Here is an 18351-nt window from a genome sequence, read left to right as displayed (position 1 = left end):
TGTGCTGATCTGAAACTGCAGCCAGGCGTTGTCTCCACCAGGGCAACAGGGGCTTCAGCCCCTCCCTGCAGGTGGGACAATAAAAACCCCTCTGCCACTTCTTTTTCCACCAGGCATCAGGAAGACTGAATTTCTATATTCTCTTACATTGTTGTGATAGCTACTAAATTATGAGATTGCCTATCATCAACTTCAAAACACAAGCTGAACAATTTTTTTTTTCCAAAAATCTTCGAGAGGGCTTGTTTCAGTTTGATAGTGGGCTGTACTTCAAAGACTCAGTGAAAGAGTGAGAGTTTATGGAAATGCAGTGAAAGGCACTGCATCCATGTTATATACAAAGACCGACAGGTGAAAGCAAGGGATGAGAAAGAATTAAGAACCAAGGGGCCGGCTTCTGTGCCTTCTTTCACATGAACCAACTGTTGTTCTGAGGAGACAAACCTGAGCTCCTGCTGCTGCTCCTTCTGAGCTCCTACCTGGGTCAGACAGGTGGGGTATGAGTGCTATTCCTTGGTTTGGTAGTTTCTGTACAGTGTAGATACTGGCCTGATCTGAGGCTCACAGCTCTTCAGTGCTTTCCCATGGTCCATCCCTTGGGCTCATGAGGAGATATTGGTTCTCCCACAGTTCACCAGGACCTTGCTAATGCCAGAGCGTGCATTTACTCCTGTGTCCTTCTTGTAGTGATATTCATGGTCGTGGAAGACTCAGACCTCGTTTGATCCAGCTTACAACCACCCTAACAAGGAGACATTTGCAATTATTATTTTTTTCTTTTTTAGCCAGATCACCAAACAGATTTGACTCCCCATGCAGCTATGTGATCGCTGATAGCAAAACAAAAGGGGGAGCAGGTCTGTATGGCCAGGAGCTGGAGAAAGGCGAGTGCTCGTGGCTTTCTTCGATGATCTTAGATCACTTTAAAGCAGCCATTAATCCTCTCCCTTTAAAGAGTCATGATTTCAGTGTTGGATAATCTCAGGTCAAGCCTAAGTGGCTGTCAAGATGGGTGGTCATCACAATAAAATATAGGATATCAGGATGCAACTCAATTTAGCAAGTAATCTGCCAAAGTCAGTGACCCTGTAATTAATGTCTTAAGAGAAGGAAAAGAAAATCTTTTCTTACAGGAAGGGAAAGACATTTTAATGTCTTCAGGGGGTTACACAACTGAGCAGTGTTGTCTAACAATGATAGCTGGGGAAAGGAATCGCTCTCAATTTCCGATTTCAATACTTCACTCACAGATGCATGAGATTTGAGAAGTCAGTGAGTGTTTCCTCCAAGTCAGCCTAACTATCATGTGTTCAAGCATATTTTTTCTATTCATTCTGAATGGGATTCTCTGACCCTTACTGAGAATTTATCACAAGAGATCGGATAGAGATACATCATCAGCCCTTGTTTGGTTTTTTTTTTTTTCTGTTTCCTTCTTTTGTTTCAAAAATACGATGACTTTTCCAAAGCCACTGTGGCTGTAAATCGAAATTCCACTTGGAACTGCGTTAGACACCCAGCACTTCAGCGCTTGTGTCTGCAGCCTTCGATGTAAAGGGTTTCTAGGAGACTCAGGAAAAATGGTGAAATAATGCACCTGTGTTTCTCTTCAAAGCAAGGCAGCTGGATAGGGGTCATATTAACCTGATAGTCACATTTCTGCCTTTGGTTTAAAACAGCTCTTGCGCTGCTTGAGGCACACTCAGCAGACTTTCTGCCTGGGACACCCTCCATGTAATTTGAAAGCATTCACTGGTAGGGAAAAGCAGTTTCCTTAGCTTGAATGTGTCCTGCACAACTGGCTCCAGGCTCTTCCACGAAAAAGGCAGAGCTGCGTTGCAGTGGTCTGTGGATGAGTGCCCAAGGGGAGGAGAGGAGGTGGCAGGAGCAGGATGAGAGGGTGAGTAGGACACAGAAGCAGAGTGAAATCCCTGGGGCTGTGAGTTGCTGCTCCTGCTGCCAAAAGGGGATTGAGAGGATAGAAAGAGGAAACCAGGATGAGCAAGGTGCTTGTCTTCTCCATGAACCTCCACTCCAGGGCAGCAGACCATTTCCATAGGAGCATCTGGTTATTCCCTCCTCAGCTGCAATTAGAGTTTCCTTGTACCTGATGCCACTGATTGGGCAGAGCACACACAAGGAGTTTGTACAGCATACACATTTCTCCCTTATGTCCCTTAGGTGGAAAACACCAGTTTTGGAGACGCCTTCTTTTTTTAAGGTTCTTCACAAGACTGGGGAGGAACTTCCATGGTTCTTTGACCTCTCCTGCACACAACTGACACAGGGCTAGGTATGATTTGTTCACCAGTCCTTGAAACTTAGGTGCAGAAGTACAGTAGAGGTCTCCTTCAGGTGTCCCAGTTAGCTGATTACCAGCGTTATCACCTGCCCAGCATGTAATCTCTGCAAATTATGGCAAGCCTTACCAGCACTTTAGCAGTCCCGGCAATACACAACTGCAATAGCAGAAAATGTCCAGGAGCAGAGCTGGATATTTATTCAGTGCTGGCCTTTGAGGCCACAATGACACTGTGCAAAAAGATGAGCTATTTCTCTTTGCTAGTGAATTTTGGAAGGTGAGTAAAAAGGGGATTTATCAAGTGGTTTAAGGAGATTGGGAGTCCACATCAGGGGGAGGGAGCACACACTTAAGTGAGGAGCCATGGCTGTTCCCACAGAACAAAGAGATGAGAAAACTACTTCTTCCCCCCAACCTGCTGTCCCGTTACCTATCTGCCTGTGCTTGAACTGCTGTGTGATTGAAATGAATCTGACCTTCAGAAAGAAGAAGGAAAGTGTTACTTTTTATTCTACACACAGCCTTTGGGTAAATGCCTTGGTGGTCTGATAACACTGGCACAAAGGAGCCATTAATGGCATGGGGAGTCCCAAGGAAGCAGTGATGCCACCTAGGAAGGCACTGTGGTTGTAATTCTTCCAGAGGCTTTTTGCTTTCTTTCCCACCTGCCCCAGATCAAAGGCCTCAAGGAAAATGGATTTTAGGAGGTGGCAGGGTTAGCTGTTGTGAGCATATGCTTGTATGTTTTACTGCCATATCCCAGCGGCTGTGCAGCTTCAGTGAAAACTGGAGCTCTTATTATTAATTCTCTTGTATCAGTAGAAGGAAGCAGGGCAGCGGGGTCAAGTGAACTGAAAGAGGCCTTGCAAAGCAAGCAAAAGAAAGCATTGAGGGGAAAGCAGCACTATCAACTCTTGTGATGTGATAGCAACTTTCACCATCCTTGACCTCTTTCTGAAAAACTGTGCTTATCAGAGATAAATGACTGTGCTGGGAAAGCCTAGAAATTGGATTGGACAGCAATTCAAAAGGTTTTTTTAAAGCACGGGGGGAAAAAGAGTAACTACATGTTTTATATGAAAAGTGCAGGTAGATTATAATGGCAGTTATATTTTTGAAACAAGAAATTAGACCTATGGTCATTAAAGATATTAAAATGAAATTATACAAAGTGATCACAGACTGAAATCAAACAGTCTAAGGATTCACAAAATAATCAGAGATGTTTGTGTATGTATGCTATCACAAGATATTATATATTATTTATATTAACTATTGTCTGTAGAATTATTTACATTTTGTCTTAGATATAACAAAGTGTGTTATCTAAGCTGAAGTGTACTCTTTGTAAAACACATTGTTTAAGGCCATGTCCCTGACCATGAGACAGACAGATGAGTTCTGACAGGGACTGAAGCACACAGGTGGTGGCCAGTAATGCTCTGCTGCCTGTGCTGTGAAGCACATGGACCAATAGAGCTTCTGAGACACACCACCTTGTTTTCACTTTTAAATGCTAAAGAAAGGAGATGATGACTCAAAGTCATGATTGCAGTGGAGAAGAAGAAAGAAGTGCATCCTGACTTCTAACATGCCCAGAGCAGCCTTGCCTGGGGCCACCACCCCTTTCAGTGTAAGGAACATGCCTGTGGAAAGCAGCAAGGTGGTGTTTATTTTCTTTTCTGTTTTCCTACAAAAAAGCCAAATACAGAGCTAGCACAGTTTGGATGCTGGTTTATATCCAATGAGATTCCCATCCCCTGGTCTTACTTGTGCAGTCATTTGAGCAAACGCTGAAATCTTCATTACAGAAGGTCACCTGTGCAAGTATTTTCCAACTGTGAAATGCTTCATTCCCTACACAGGCTCTTAGGATTACTGTTAGACTCGGTGCTTTCTCTGGGGGAGGAAGGCAGAGAGGAAGCTATCTGTTTATCCAGGTTTCTGTGAAATTGCTATTAACCTGTGACACGATGCAAGGCTTGCTGGCTCTACCTGCTGGCTAGAGGGGAAACCACACTCCCCTCGCTAGGATGTCCTTAAAGCATTAACAAACCATTTCATGAGACAGTGGATTAGAGATAATGGAAGAAATCAAAAAGCAGCTGCTACCTGATCATTTTCGAGCTGTCAGGTATGCCAGCAGAGCAAGACTGATGGTCCAGAGCAGAGGGAATTGATAACATTTCTCTGCTTCCTGTCAGGCTCTCAATAACTGAGCGATGAGAAACATCAGTCGCATTGCAACAGTTTCATCTGTGTGAAGATTAAAGCTCAGACCATCATACGTCCCGCTGCAGTTTGGAGAATTGGGGATTGACTTCATTTCACCTCAATCTCATTCTGGTCTAGGGCACTGCAAAGCCAGGGGCTGCAAGGAAGGTTTTCATTACTGAATTTTAGCTCGATGGTCTGAGCTCTGATGGAAAAAATGAACAGCTACAAAAGCAAAAAGGGGCTTGTCTGTGGTTTAGCTGATCCCTTTTTATTTGGCGTATCAGCAGGAACGAAGTGAATGGCCTCTTCTCTCAGCTTTTTCTCCAAATAATGATTGCTTCCAAACAGTGACTCTTACGCAACCAGTATTACAATCTTGACATTGTAATCCTTTCCTGAACACATTTTCAAAGTCGACAGTAAAGAATAGAGTGTTTTTCCCTTCCTAACTGCCATCCCAGCCTGGCTCTTCATGTCAGCTTGAGCTCTCCTGTTCATATCTTGTCACAGACAATCCAAGGTATGACTCTCCAGGAGCCTTAGGGAGCTTGCATGCCAAACCCAGAGATGAAAATCAGTGGGTTTCCTGTGGAAAAAATGCTCAGAAATCTTATCAGCCCAATAATGTTCATTTCCAGACATGTCTAATCCTGAGGGACTTGCCACTGGATTTACATCTGGATTGTATAAGTTTCACTGAAACACCTGCATTAGGCTCCCTCTCCAGTCAGCGGAAAAGATCAGCAGGGTTGACAGAGTCCTCTTGGAGGTACTCTGCTGTGCCGGAGGCTATGGCAGGAGCGCAGGGTGATGAGTCTTCTACCTTGGACACCACAACAAAGGACAGAAAATGACAAGGATACACTGGAGTCATAGCTAATAACTTTGAGTTATCAGACTGGAACCCAGCTCCAGTCTTTCCGGAGCAAACCTGCATAGTCTGGTTTTATCCCTCAGAGGAGTAACTGAGCATCAGCGCATGAAAGGCTTGTGTCTCTGGAGAAAGAAGAGGTCATTTTTAAAGCAGAACCACTCAGCAAGGGAAGAGTTTTCCGCAACCCCTGCCCCGTATTTGCCAAACTTTGCTCCCACTGGGGTCAGGATTCAGCAGTTAGATCACCCTAGGCAGCCTTTGAAAACTTCTGCTATTCAGGAGATGTACCTATGGGATTTGCCTAGCACAGATCACAAAGTTTTTCTTTTTCTCTCTTAATACGTCAAACTTTTGTCCCATGCACACTGACAGTGACTTGGAGAGCTGATGTCCTCCCTGAGAGACGTGCTCTTCTCTCATAAGCAAGAAACTAAAGTGGGAGTGCTCAGCTGCGTGTTTATGGTTCCCTCTGGGTACAAACTGGATAGAGATATTGCAGCTATGCTGTCAAACTACAAAGAGTTTGGATCCCAAATTGCTTGCCCAAAATTTACTACCACCACCAAGCACAAGATGTACATCAAAACCTTACAGATTGAGAATGATCTGTCCGCTGTTCTGGTGGAGCTAAACCATGACATGGTCCTTTTGTTGATATGTAGGGTGAATTCTGAGCAATTTTCTACTGGGAGATAAAATCTTTCTGTGGAGTTTCTAAAAGATGCTCTGAAGCTTGCCTTTTCAGCTTCGTGAAAGAGCAACAGAGATGACTAGGAATAGTTGTTGCCTCTTTAATACATGCCTGCCATACTGATTGCATGCTACGTGGCCAGAAAAGTGGCAAAACACCCCTAGAATCTCTGAAAAATCTGATTATATGCATGAGGAAAAAAAAATACCTTCCAAAAGCTGCTTTGGACAAAGTGATGTCAAAACACCCTAAATAAATATTATGTTCACAATAGTTCTATTAAAACAAGGATCCCATTGTGCCAGGTACTGTCACAACACAACACAAGCTAAGATTACCCTTACCCCAAAGAATTTATGTTATTAAGCTGAGAAAATAGGAAAATTCATTTTCTTCACTTTACAGGTGGAAAAGAGTAAGTGAGTTGCCCAAGGTCACACAGGAAGTCTATAAAAGACGCAGAAACCTGACCCCGTTTTGCTGAGCTGTATTCTGGAGCCGTAACCACAAGGCCATTCCTCCTCTCCCAAAGCAGAAATTGGTTCTGGCTGCAACAATTTCTCAATGAGGGGATTTAACCATCGTTTGGGTCTCCGTCATGGGTGGGCGGAGCTGAGACAAACCTCACCATTAAGCCCATGATGGTATTCATAGAATTGACTGTGTAGATGTCCCCAATGCCCAGAATAAATTCATTATGCAAATGACCTTCAAAATCAGCCCATCATTTCAAGTTGCTAATGCAAAACAACTTTCTTTAAACTGCATATCCAAAACATTTCCTCCAAGCAGCAGGCTTTAAAATATATATATATACGCACATATATATTTTTTATTTAATCAGTGTTGTATTTCTCTGACAGATTGGTCCAGAGTGCAGAGGGAAGGGAGAAGCCACTGGAATGTGTTCTAAATTAATAGTGAATTGTGACACAATCCAGAGCACTCATAATAATCAAGTTAGTATGTTTTACATTTTCTCTCAATGTGTTTTGCATTTTTGCTGCATTGGGAAGGAGGCTTTAGATATTGAAACAACATAATGTTAAACTTAAAAAATGACAATTCAAACACCGGGTGCTTTAAATAGCACATACCTTGATAGTCTAATTCTCTGTGCAACGTACACATGGCTTTGTTAGGGACCTCTCGAATAAATATAGATTATTTATGGTTAATGGATGAGTGCTATTATAGATTGAAAAAACTTCTGACTCCTGCCTGGCTAACCACTCAGCAATGTTTTTTTCACACATGGGCAGTAACAAAATTGTAGTAATGAAATGAATGAGCGTTTGCTTTTATTGTTCCTGACCTTTACCTGGGAATTCTCCCAAGGCATGGAGGATGTGTCTCCATGTTCCCTGCAATCCTGTTTAGTGGTACCAGAGAGATATTGTTTCTGCCTTTCCCAGCACCACATCCTGCTTCTTTCTGTTTTCTCTTCCCATCTATGTTAAACATTACCCTACATTCACCTTATGACCTCGAGGAAAGGCTGTTGCGGGGTTTTAGACAGCAGGGTTATTCAGTGGGTCTGGTTTAAGAGTCAGGTAATTTGGCTTCCAATTCTTCAGTGAAAGGGTGAAATTTTTTTTCTGTTACTTCAGTCTTTTAAACAACAGGTATCTCGTTTAAGGTCATTGCATATCTCTTCCATTCATCTCATCTATCTTGGACATGATAGATGAATCACAATTGAAGATGCCAGTCTCTCTCCATTCCTGCAATGGGATTCTCCATAAATGGTGTAGTCGAGGAAGCAAACTTTGAAATGACTACAATTAGGTTAGAGGAATCCTGCCATGAACTGTCCCATAATGAGAGAGAGAGTCACGTCTTAGGCATCATGGCTAGCATAACTGTGAAACTCAGCTCAACAACAGGCAATTCAGGCTGACTGAGGTAGGACACAGCCCAACCCAGGGTCCTTGGGCAGGAAACAGAGAGCAGCAGCCATGGTCTTAAAGGTAACAACCACAGTGTGGGGTTAGCACATGACTCTAGGTCACTTCTCCGCTTTGGTTTGAAAATTCCTGGTATTTGTCATCTTTCATGTATTCAGTTTGGAAGTTCTCCATGGCAGTGGGATCCTCCTTCTTGGGGTTTGTATGGTTACTTGGACCACAGAGTCGCTTGGACTTTAGTAAGGGTGGTTTCTTCTGTAATAAAGTTCATCTCTTCCTTAGTCCACATTCATATATCCACAAGCAGGCAAGTGTGGCATAGGAGACAGAACAGTTTGCTTTCTAGTCTGATTATGCATCAAGAGGTACATAATGTCTAATCAAGTCAGTCTGACTGTTGATTGACCTAAACAAGTCTTGGGAAGCTAATACCTACTTTCCCTCTCTTCTTTTGTACAGGTAAAACAGCATTGTACCTCACAACAACAGTGTCTTGAGAGCAACATGGCAAGTACATAAATTTTTATTTTATTTAGCCAAACCGCATTTAAAAGACTTCTAAGGGAGTTCCATCTTCTGTGCCATTCTGTAATATATATTTCACTTTCTAGCACTGATAAATAACAAGTGATTCCTGTTGGGCTGATGATTAATTGTACATTTTAATGGTAATACCAAAAGGCACTTTTTAGTATTCTTCTTTGTATGTGTGTTGCTGGCTGGCTAATCAGGTTAGACGTGTCTAATCATTGGCAATAGGTATATTAATTATGTCTCCTATTATATTGATTTCTAAGTCAGAATTCAAGATCACCTTGATTGTCTAAATGACAGATGACTTAAGTCAATAAATGGTTCTTGGAGAAAGGAAGAAAATTGAAATAAACTGACACAGAAAAATGCCTCAATATGTGCATGACTTGGATTAAAAGAATTAAAAATCAGCTCATATGTGTCATCTTTACTTAATTTTTGAAAGACTATTTACATCCTGTGGTGATAGCTTTGATGCCTAAATGAGATTCTCAGAATGAGACTGACACAGTTAAGCCGGTCCATTATGTGCAATAAACAGGCTTTTTGTAAATTTGTTTTTTTTTTACTAGAACTGTGTAGTTTGAAGCCCCCCATCCCCACGCTGAGTGCTAGCCATGTCTACAGCCAGACACAAACCTCAGTGCCAAAGAACTTCAAGCTAAACAGGGCAAGCTGGAAGGGCAAGAAGACTTGCCCAACGTCCCGCAGCAAGTCTCTGGAGGAGTAGAGAATCGAGCCATTGAAGGTGGGTACCCATCTGATGATGGCCAACTAGTCAGACCAACACCCAAACAAGTTCACACCCTAATTAACATGCAACTCAAAGAGACTTGGAAGAGTATTTGAGACAACCCTATTTGTCAATGATGTGCCTTGTTAGATTAGCTTAAATAATTCAACACATTAACCGGGGGGGGGGGGAATGAAAAATACAAGGTGATACAAGTTCTGACCACAATTCCCACCATCTTCGCTAGAGTGCTAAAAAAAAGGAAAAAAAAATAGAAAAGACTGATTCCACTACTTTCTTGTAGAAGAAAGAAGTCATTGTCTAAAGATCTTCCAGTCAAAGACTGGAAAATTTGGGAGCCTCTTTTCCTAGGAACATCCTGAAATCAGTTTTCCTAATAAAAAAAGAAGAGTATGTCATTTATTCATCTAACCCACTGACCTGGGTTTTCCTAGACTCACTGTTCCTCTGCTCTTCACAAATCATCTTTCTTAGCAATTGACCAGCACCTCTGCTTAATGTGAAGGATAATGTTGGTCTACCAAAAAATAACCAGAGAGGACATAATACAGGGATTGTTACAAACATGCAATGTTTGTAACTCAAACTACTGCACACCTTCCAGATGCAGCTTTGTTTATCTGTGATGCACATCAAACAAACTCAACCTTCTTGAGTCGCAGTAAGCTGTTTTACAATCTGGATTTACTTAATCCTTTTTGGTTTGATTTTTTAAGAAGTCCAGCATATACAAAAAGCTCGCCTATCCATAGCCTAGTAGCAGGTTATTACCAAGAACAAAAAGTGGGTTATTGTGATGGGGAGAGAATTTTAAAAAGACACAAATCCATAAAGAGCATCTTCATTAGCTTTGCCACTCACAGAAATGCTTGTTTGTTATTGAATATCCCACAAATTCATTTCTTACTTCTTTCTAGTCACCAGATGTTAATTTTTAAAAGTATTTGTTACCTTCAATCTGCTCATACCAACTATTCACTGATCTTTGCACGACTAGTTATTTATTTTGCACAGTATCCCTGTCTGTTTTCTTATTCCATTCCTAATGCTTTCTGACTTCATAATGGCATAATATGACTCATAAGAAGCAAATAATGAAGAGCAATTAACTATTGAAGTCCTAGCAACACAGTCATTACTTATGGTCTGGGCTTCATCGTCCATCAGTAAGTCTCCAGACACTTTCAGCAAACAAGTAATATGATGCCACTCCTCAGAACAAATACATTTGCCACTTGTATTCACAAAGTACTGTCTCCAAACCAAAATATTATGGTACAATATTTTGGAACCTTTTTTTCAGCACTAACTTTTGCTAGTGAAGTTGCTGGCTGATGAATGTGTTAGCAAAAGAGATAGCTGCAGCTTTGTAAGTAGAAAGTGTGTGCTGCTGCTACTGATGCTAGTCTAGGATATGTAGCATTGTAAGACTGATCCAAATTGTTTTATGTGACAAATGGTTTCTCTTGTTTGATATGAACCACTGAAGGCTGAGAGAAGATACTATTGATTGATGTGAACCAAAATGATAAAATTTTTGTCTGACGGAAGTGGAACACAAATCATGCAAGTTCTTCATCATGCCATATTATGGGCATTATGTACTTTGTGGTCTAAGACTTCGTGAAGACCCAAGCTAGAAACATATCCAGTGATAACTACATGTGGGAGAGAAAAACTATTTAAACCAGAGGACAATGTTGACATAGGAAAGGCAACATGAAGAATGGGATAAACTCTGGCTGTCAATATAAACTGGCCATGAATATGTTCAGGCTAAAAACTGGGAAGAAGGGAAATGCAGTCTTGTAACACTCTACAATAAGAAGAGGGAGCACAAAAAGCAAACATCAGAAAAAAAGATCTGTGATAAGTTTTGATGGAACTTGATGAAGTTGTGTTTTAGATGTACATCCAGAAGGTCCTTCCAGACCTATGTCATCTCTCAAAGGAGTACTCCACCAACATGAAAAAGAAGTTAATAATGTGATACTAACCTTTACTTAGAGAAATTTGGGGAACAGAGAAAGTCAGTCCCAGTTTATGGTGCTGTGCTTCTGGTATCTGTCATTGTTACATTAAAATCATGGTCTACTTTCTGTTAGAGCATATGTATTAAAGCTATCTTGATGCAAAAACAGTCCCAGCAGCAGATCTGGACAGTGGCAAGTTACTCCTGTGTATGTAAAACGTGGCTGGAAAAATGTACGTACACTTTGTTACATGTCATGGCAGTTTATTTCTTTTCTTTCTTCTTTAAATCAATCATTTGACTCCCCTCAAATATCAGCCTTTAGACGCAGGAGGCATTTATGCAGGCAGGCTGTTACTGTATCCACCCAGACCTCCACGCTGATTGTGCAGATTATATAAACCTTTTGGTTACATTAGCACCTGAATATGATTTATGAGGGCAGACAGGAGATGGTGATTGACCCACTTTCATGAAAGCAGCCGGTTTGCTGTGAAACAGCTTCCGGCATAAATCATTTTAGACATGCTTTTACACCAGGACTAAATAAACACTCACTTACCCCTGGTACCTGCTAATATGTTAACAAGTAATGTCCTCAAACAGCCTCATTATTTGATTACATCCGAGATTGGGGACTTTGTGCTGTTGCTTTCTCCGCCTGCCAGGATCTCACGAGCCCAGACACATTAGCTCACTTGAATACAGAGAGAAAGTGGGAGTTTATCAGCCTCCATTATCAACCCAGCATAACAAAATAAAGCATAAGGGCATTTATGATCTCATGGCTGAGGCATTATAACACAAATGTCTTAATCCCTGCAGTTCTCAACAGTGCTGTTGCCATGTCTTTGGGTCAATAACATGGTGCAGGATTAATTAAGAAAGACAAATACAGTGGAAACAAGGGAAGCTGGAGGGGTGCCCGCATCCCATTCCTGCCTGCACTTGTGACCAGCGTGCTCTTGGCCTGTGGAATGTATGCTCTGTTGCTGCAACATGCCCCTCTTCAGCAACAGTTACCGAAGTGGACCATGGCTGTGGGTGATCCTGCATCCCTGAAGACAGAGGAAGGTAATCACCCAAGATGAAGGAGAAGCAGACACGCACACACAGACAAAAGACAATTTTTATCTCAGGCGCAGACTGCAGTTACTAGCTTTGCTGCGGAAGTAATGCTGACCACCAGCTCAAGATGAACTTACCCAAACCACTGCATATCTGCAGGTAACCATCCCTGTGTGCAAGCAAATACAAAGTCAGACAATGAAGCTGGGCCTGCACAAACCACAGATATCCTAAATTATATCACTTTTCTCTTTTCATGGCTCAAGAGTGTCAACATCGACAGCTGGACTCACTTATTCTATATAATATCATTATTTTGATATGACTCTGACATGTTAACAGGCCTCATGAGCCACTTTGAGACCAGACCTTTTGTTAGCATGAGGCTCTTTCCAGCACCAGCATTTCTAGTTGTTTTTCTAGGCACTGAAGGATGTTATAGAAAGTGCAGGAACTCAGCTTACATAGAGCAGAAGGAGAGAAAAAAAGATCCATGAAATAAGAGAGGGAAACAGCACTCTGGGAGGTACATAAGCTTTATGTCCAAAATATGGTGGCAACCACTTGTTGTTAGCATCAGCCACCAGAATCACCTTCAGTGATTTCAACAATAAATGACTCCCTCCCAAGATACTTTGTCAGCTCACCACCACAGCAGCTGTGACCTTACAAGGAGATATTCACTACTGTGTCAGGGAAATCAATACGTTTTTTGTAGTCCATTAGACTGCACTTCTGTTATCTTGGGCAAGTGAGAATGCAGGCCTCCATATGACACATTTGGGAGCCACCAGTGGAGGGGAGAGGGTGATCGAGTGCGTGCCTCCATATTATTCAGGAGTGCAAGTGAGGAGCTAGGCTTCACTTGGAAGCTGTATCTCCTACTAATATGGACCTGAAGCTAAGCCCATGTAGAAATATCCCACCTCCAGACATTGGGGACATCCTCATACCACAGAACCTGCTTTCCTAAAATACAGGGCAGAATCCCTCTTGACATTAATATCTGAGCAGGTATCAATGAAAGTTAAGCTGATAGACATGCAAGGCTGTGGGGTTGCTACAAGACAAAAATCAGGCCTGTAATGCCAGGAAATTGTCCCCATTTTCAACATAGTTATCTGAGCTCAGAAGTTTAAGAAATCAATTTAAGTCATCAATAACCAAAAGCTTTAAATTTTTGTTTCCTCAACTCTGATGGAGTCGTGTCATACTTTACAATAATAGGCGGTTATCCCTTGTGAAACCTAGAGTAGATTTAACAGACTTCAGACCCCAATTCAGGAAAGGTCCCCATCATAGGAAAGTGTCAGAAGTGCATATGAGTCCCATTGTAGTGAGAGGGACATAAACACAGCCTGGAGGTCAAACACAGGTTTGGATATTTTACTGAATCAGGCCCTAAATGCAAGCTTCATGAATACATTGAACTCTGTGTACTCCTTTACTTAGGACTACATTTTTCCCCCATCCTTGCTAAGAAAGGTTAGCAAAACTGATAAAGGTGAACACTGAACAGAGACCATTTTTATTTTATTAGATTTATTTTGCACCTCACATTTATCGTGGCTGTCCTAGCAGTGATGCTGTCCTAGCCATGATGTAATCTGCAATTAACTAGTCTCCTTTTGTCAGCCTGCATCATCAAAGCCTGTTTTTATGGAGTGTTAAGTCTAATATTTACAGTGTTAAATACTTGGACAATATTTAAATTGGTTTCATCACATACTATATTTAGTTGGACTGATATTGTCTGGTTAACAGCAATGAAAACAATTCTGTTCTTCTGGGTTTTATATTTTGAGTGGGTATTAGGTAACTGGAAAATATGGTCATTATATTTGTCTAACATTTCTACAAGTTGTAACATGGCATTTCAATTTGGGCTTTAACTCATGAATTATCCATACGCAAAACTTTTGAGAAGTTTCCAGGTTCAACATCCAAACAAGCGCAGAGTTCAGTGGCGTGTCTGAAAGGAAGGCAGTTTAATATTTATACACATATATAGAAAAGTATGAAGACATTTTTCAGGACCTTTTCTTTCCAGCAATGCTGCTGTTACACAAAGCCTCCTCCAAAGGTATTTTTAATGTCAAACAAAAATCACAATTAATGTGTGATCTAATCCCAATCTCACAGGGACAGACATCACTACGTTTCTGGGTATTGCTTCTTGGAGTTTATATTTGTCCATGCGATTCATGTTTGTCTTCACTTGTAGCTTATGTGGGCAATCTTGCCCATACTCTCCTGAGTAATTTTGCCCTTTGAACCAAAGGCCTGTAGGACATTGCAGCTGTGCTGACTTCTCATGTCCAGCAGCAAAGAACTCCTTCTTCAAATGATGACGATGTCTCCCTTCTTCAAAGTAGAGATGTTTTCTAGAGGTTTTTGCTAATATTTATGCATTAGAGCAACTGTTGGAAGAACCTTTTTTTTGAACTGCGGGGAAAACTTTTTACCTTCTTTTATGTCTTAGCTTTTCTTTCTTTTCCTAGTGTTGGTGTTAAGACATCTTCCCATCTCAGCTGTGTGATTTCTGGCTATCCCACTGAGTTAGTCATTCCTCTCCTGGATGATCACAGCCATGGTCTCTGGGCCAGAACAATACCTGTGCCATATGTTGGCTCTTGTCCACCAGAAATTTCTGCTCCAGAATTGTCTATAGTTCTACGCAAGAGTCAGAACCATAAAGGAGCACAGCACGGAGAAGGATTTTCTCCCGACTCAGAAAGGACTCTGCTCACAAAACCATGACTCTGACTCAGCTTTGTTGAGCTAGGTCTCTATGCAGAGGATCGCACTAACAAGAAAGAGCTGTAATCCCTTCAGACAGCCCTTTGAACTGCCCAGGAACTCTTTGACAAAGCCTGATACAACTTCTGAAACACTGGAAACTTTTAGTCATCCATTTTATTTATTTTTAGCAGATAGAAATTACAGATTCTGCAGAAATCTGCAGGCAGGCTACAGGAAACTAAGCACAAACCAAGTAATTTTGTTAGTTATTGTATGAAACGAAAATTCATGTGTTTCTTTTTTTGATAAGTCATAGGCTTTTGAGACTTGAAATCTGCCTGGTTTTAGACTTTTTAAAGAAACCCACTAAAGTTCGTTTCTCTCTGTGGACTGCAGTTTCTCCTTAGCACTGCAATGTGAGTTTGTTTCATTGGACTTAAATTTGTAGTATGAAAGCAGTTCTACTTCCCCTTCTGCTAAACTTGTACCAACTCCTTCACAGATGTCACAAAATTGATACTTGCACATAGCTGGCTAGAAGAGGGGTGGGTTTGAGGAAGGAAGATCCCATCTATGTGTGATACTGCCATGACTTGGTGACCAAAGTCCCCCGTGTGTGTTTTTAAAAGTAGCTTGGGTGTCACCCACTGAAGTTCCAGCTTTCAGTGTCTAACTGAAAGGAAAGCTTACTCATTCTATAAATAAATGAGTAAAGCCGTCAATAATCAAATAAAATATGCTGAATTCACCATCCCTGGTAGATCACTTGGGTAAGGCTGCAGTCTACCCTTGGCTCCTTCCCATTCTCTCACTAGCTAAGTATTCCCGAAGGAAGCTTGTCAAACAAGAACTCTTTGCTTTGGCTTCAATGCCAATGTCAAATTATGCAGGGCTAATAGAGCAACCTGGGTACCATCAGAGCCCCTGAACAGTCACTGACAGAATGTGGAAAGCCTCAACAGTATTTATCTGTTTTCTTTTCTATATGCTTATGAACCATCCACTCTTACAGAGGGGGACACCTCTGTAAGACGTTTCCTTTTCTACAAAGGAAATAATGTGCTGAACACTTCTTCCACAAACACTGATCTTGTCATTCAAAACATGGTTGAGACTCTTAGAAAGGGTTTGAGTGGCTGAAGTTGAAATTTTTTATTGTTTTTCATTCTGTCCTCGCTTTCGCAGGTTGGACCTCAGTATTCAGTGCTTAGCAAATATGCTCTTCGGCTGCGTTTTGGAAATCCCTGGTGAAAAAGTCACAGAAAGCTGAGAGGTGGGAAAGATAAAGGCCTGGGAACCAATGTCTTTGCATCTTATTTGCTATTTTCCACATGGTCCAATGTAATTTTTGTATAAATTGTTTTATATAAATTACATAAAATACAGAATTTTGCAACTTTCACTTAGTAAGACAGTCTTTTGCATATTTTTTTTAGGGAAAACCTCCTTCCCCAACAATCTTCAGGACAATTTGTGAAACTTGCAAAATATTGTTGTTTGTACAAAAAGAGTTTATTTCAGGCTTTTCTAAAGCATTGGGCTGGTTTGGGAAATGGGAAAGGCTTAGTCATATTCCTTAATGAAACTGTGTTTTAATTTAAAGATGTCACAAATTTTATGACAGTCTTTATTTACTTTCACTTAGCCCCCCCAAAACAAGTATGACTTCCAGATTTGCTACAAAGTGAGTAAAAAAGCATGAAATATAAACCAAACTTTGATTAAGATCCTGATTCTGCTGATTAAAATCAGTGGCCAAACATTTTCATGACTCCAGAGATCAGATTTGAACCTTTACTGCGCTGGACCTGCTCCAAAACCCACTAAAGTCAATCGGAGTTTTTCTTTTGAGCCCAGTCACTGGGTGTCTGTCTGCCTTTTTCTCTCTTAAACTATAAATCACCAGGAGAAGTTTAATCTTGCAGTTTTCAGTGCCAGTGTGACATTTATTTTAACTTCAGCTGTTGACAAAGCACCCCGCATCCTGCATTTCCCTGCTGGCAATCACATGTCTATTCTAACTCACATGTTACTTTCTGTCAGGGATTTTATTTTATTTGTTCTCTACTTACTGCCGTCCACTTCTCCAACCCTCCCTTTTCATCTGTCCATCGCATTTGGCAGCAAGAAAAATGGATCTATTTTGCAATACCAATTTCAGTGCCACTTGCCAGTCCAAATAAGAGTTGTGTATCTAACACACCATACAGGGTCTCAGTTTCTGGATTTTGTCACAAGAGCTGTATTTTCTCAGCAGCTTATTAACAGCGTGTGTTTGGGGTGAAAATTAAGCAAATGGAAAAAGGATGTCACAGCAAGGAGCTGTGTTGCAACACTTAGGTTATTATATTGCATTAAGTTAAACAAAGACTGTTTAGCCATGTTATGACTATGATTCTCATTCATTCCAGTCCCTTAAGAAAATGTATTTGAAAAGAGGCAACTTTGCTCAGTCAATTTCCCTTTGGTCAAAATGCTCCCAGGTGCCACTCTTGTGAATTTGACAGGGAAAAAAAAAAAATTGTTAAGGGGGAGTAGAGCTTGGGGAGAGGGGCAGGGTGAAGATTGCCATAACTCTGCTGATGCCAAGAATAAGAAGAATAATGGGAACTGCTACAGATCGGAAACTTTCTTTTGGTCATTTATCAAGCCTATATTATTTTCTCATCTTTCACTGTCTTTGGAGCGCGTGTGTCAGCTGAACAAAAAAAGTTACAAGAAATCTTGAACTGCACTCCACTTTTTGCCAGAAAAATGTGCTGACCATCTATCGTGTGCCTGAGGTCAACCATGCAGCTGTTAAACGGGCTTTGCATCCATAAATAGCCCTTGGACAAGGTGAATAAGGGAAAAGCAACTGATGTATCTACCTGGACTTGTGCAAAGCATTTCACACAACATCCTTGTCTCTAAAGTGGAGAGACATGGATTTGATGGATGGACCACTCGGTGGATAAGGAATTGGCTGGATGATCGCACTCAAAGAGTTGTGCAGTCAACAGCTCGATGTCCAAGTGGAGACCAGTGACGAGTGGTCTTCCTCAAGGGTCAGTATTGGGACCAGCGCTGTTTAACATCTTTGTCGGTGACGTGGACAGCGGGATTGAATGCACCCTCAGCAAGTTTGCTGATGACATGAAGCTGTGTGGTGCAGTTGACACACTGAAGAGGGAAGGGATGCCATCCAGAGGGACCTTGACAGGCTTGAGAGGTAGGCCCGTGCAAACCTCAAGAAGTGCAACAAGGCCAAGTGCGAGGTCCTGCACATGGGTCGGGGCAATCCCAAGCAC

Source organism: Haliaeetus albicilla, chromosome 8, assembly GCF_947461875.1.
Source record: "Haliaeetus albicilla chromosome 8, bHalAlb1.1, whole genome shotgun sequence".
NCBI classification, from domain to species: Eukaryota; Metazoa; Chordata; class Aves; order Accipitriformes; family Accipitridae; genus Haliaeetus; species Haliaeetus albicilla.
The sequence above is the reverse complement of the archived record's forward strand: the minus strand, read 5'-3'. Positions refer to the sequence as shown.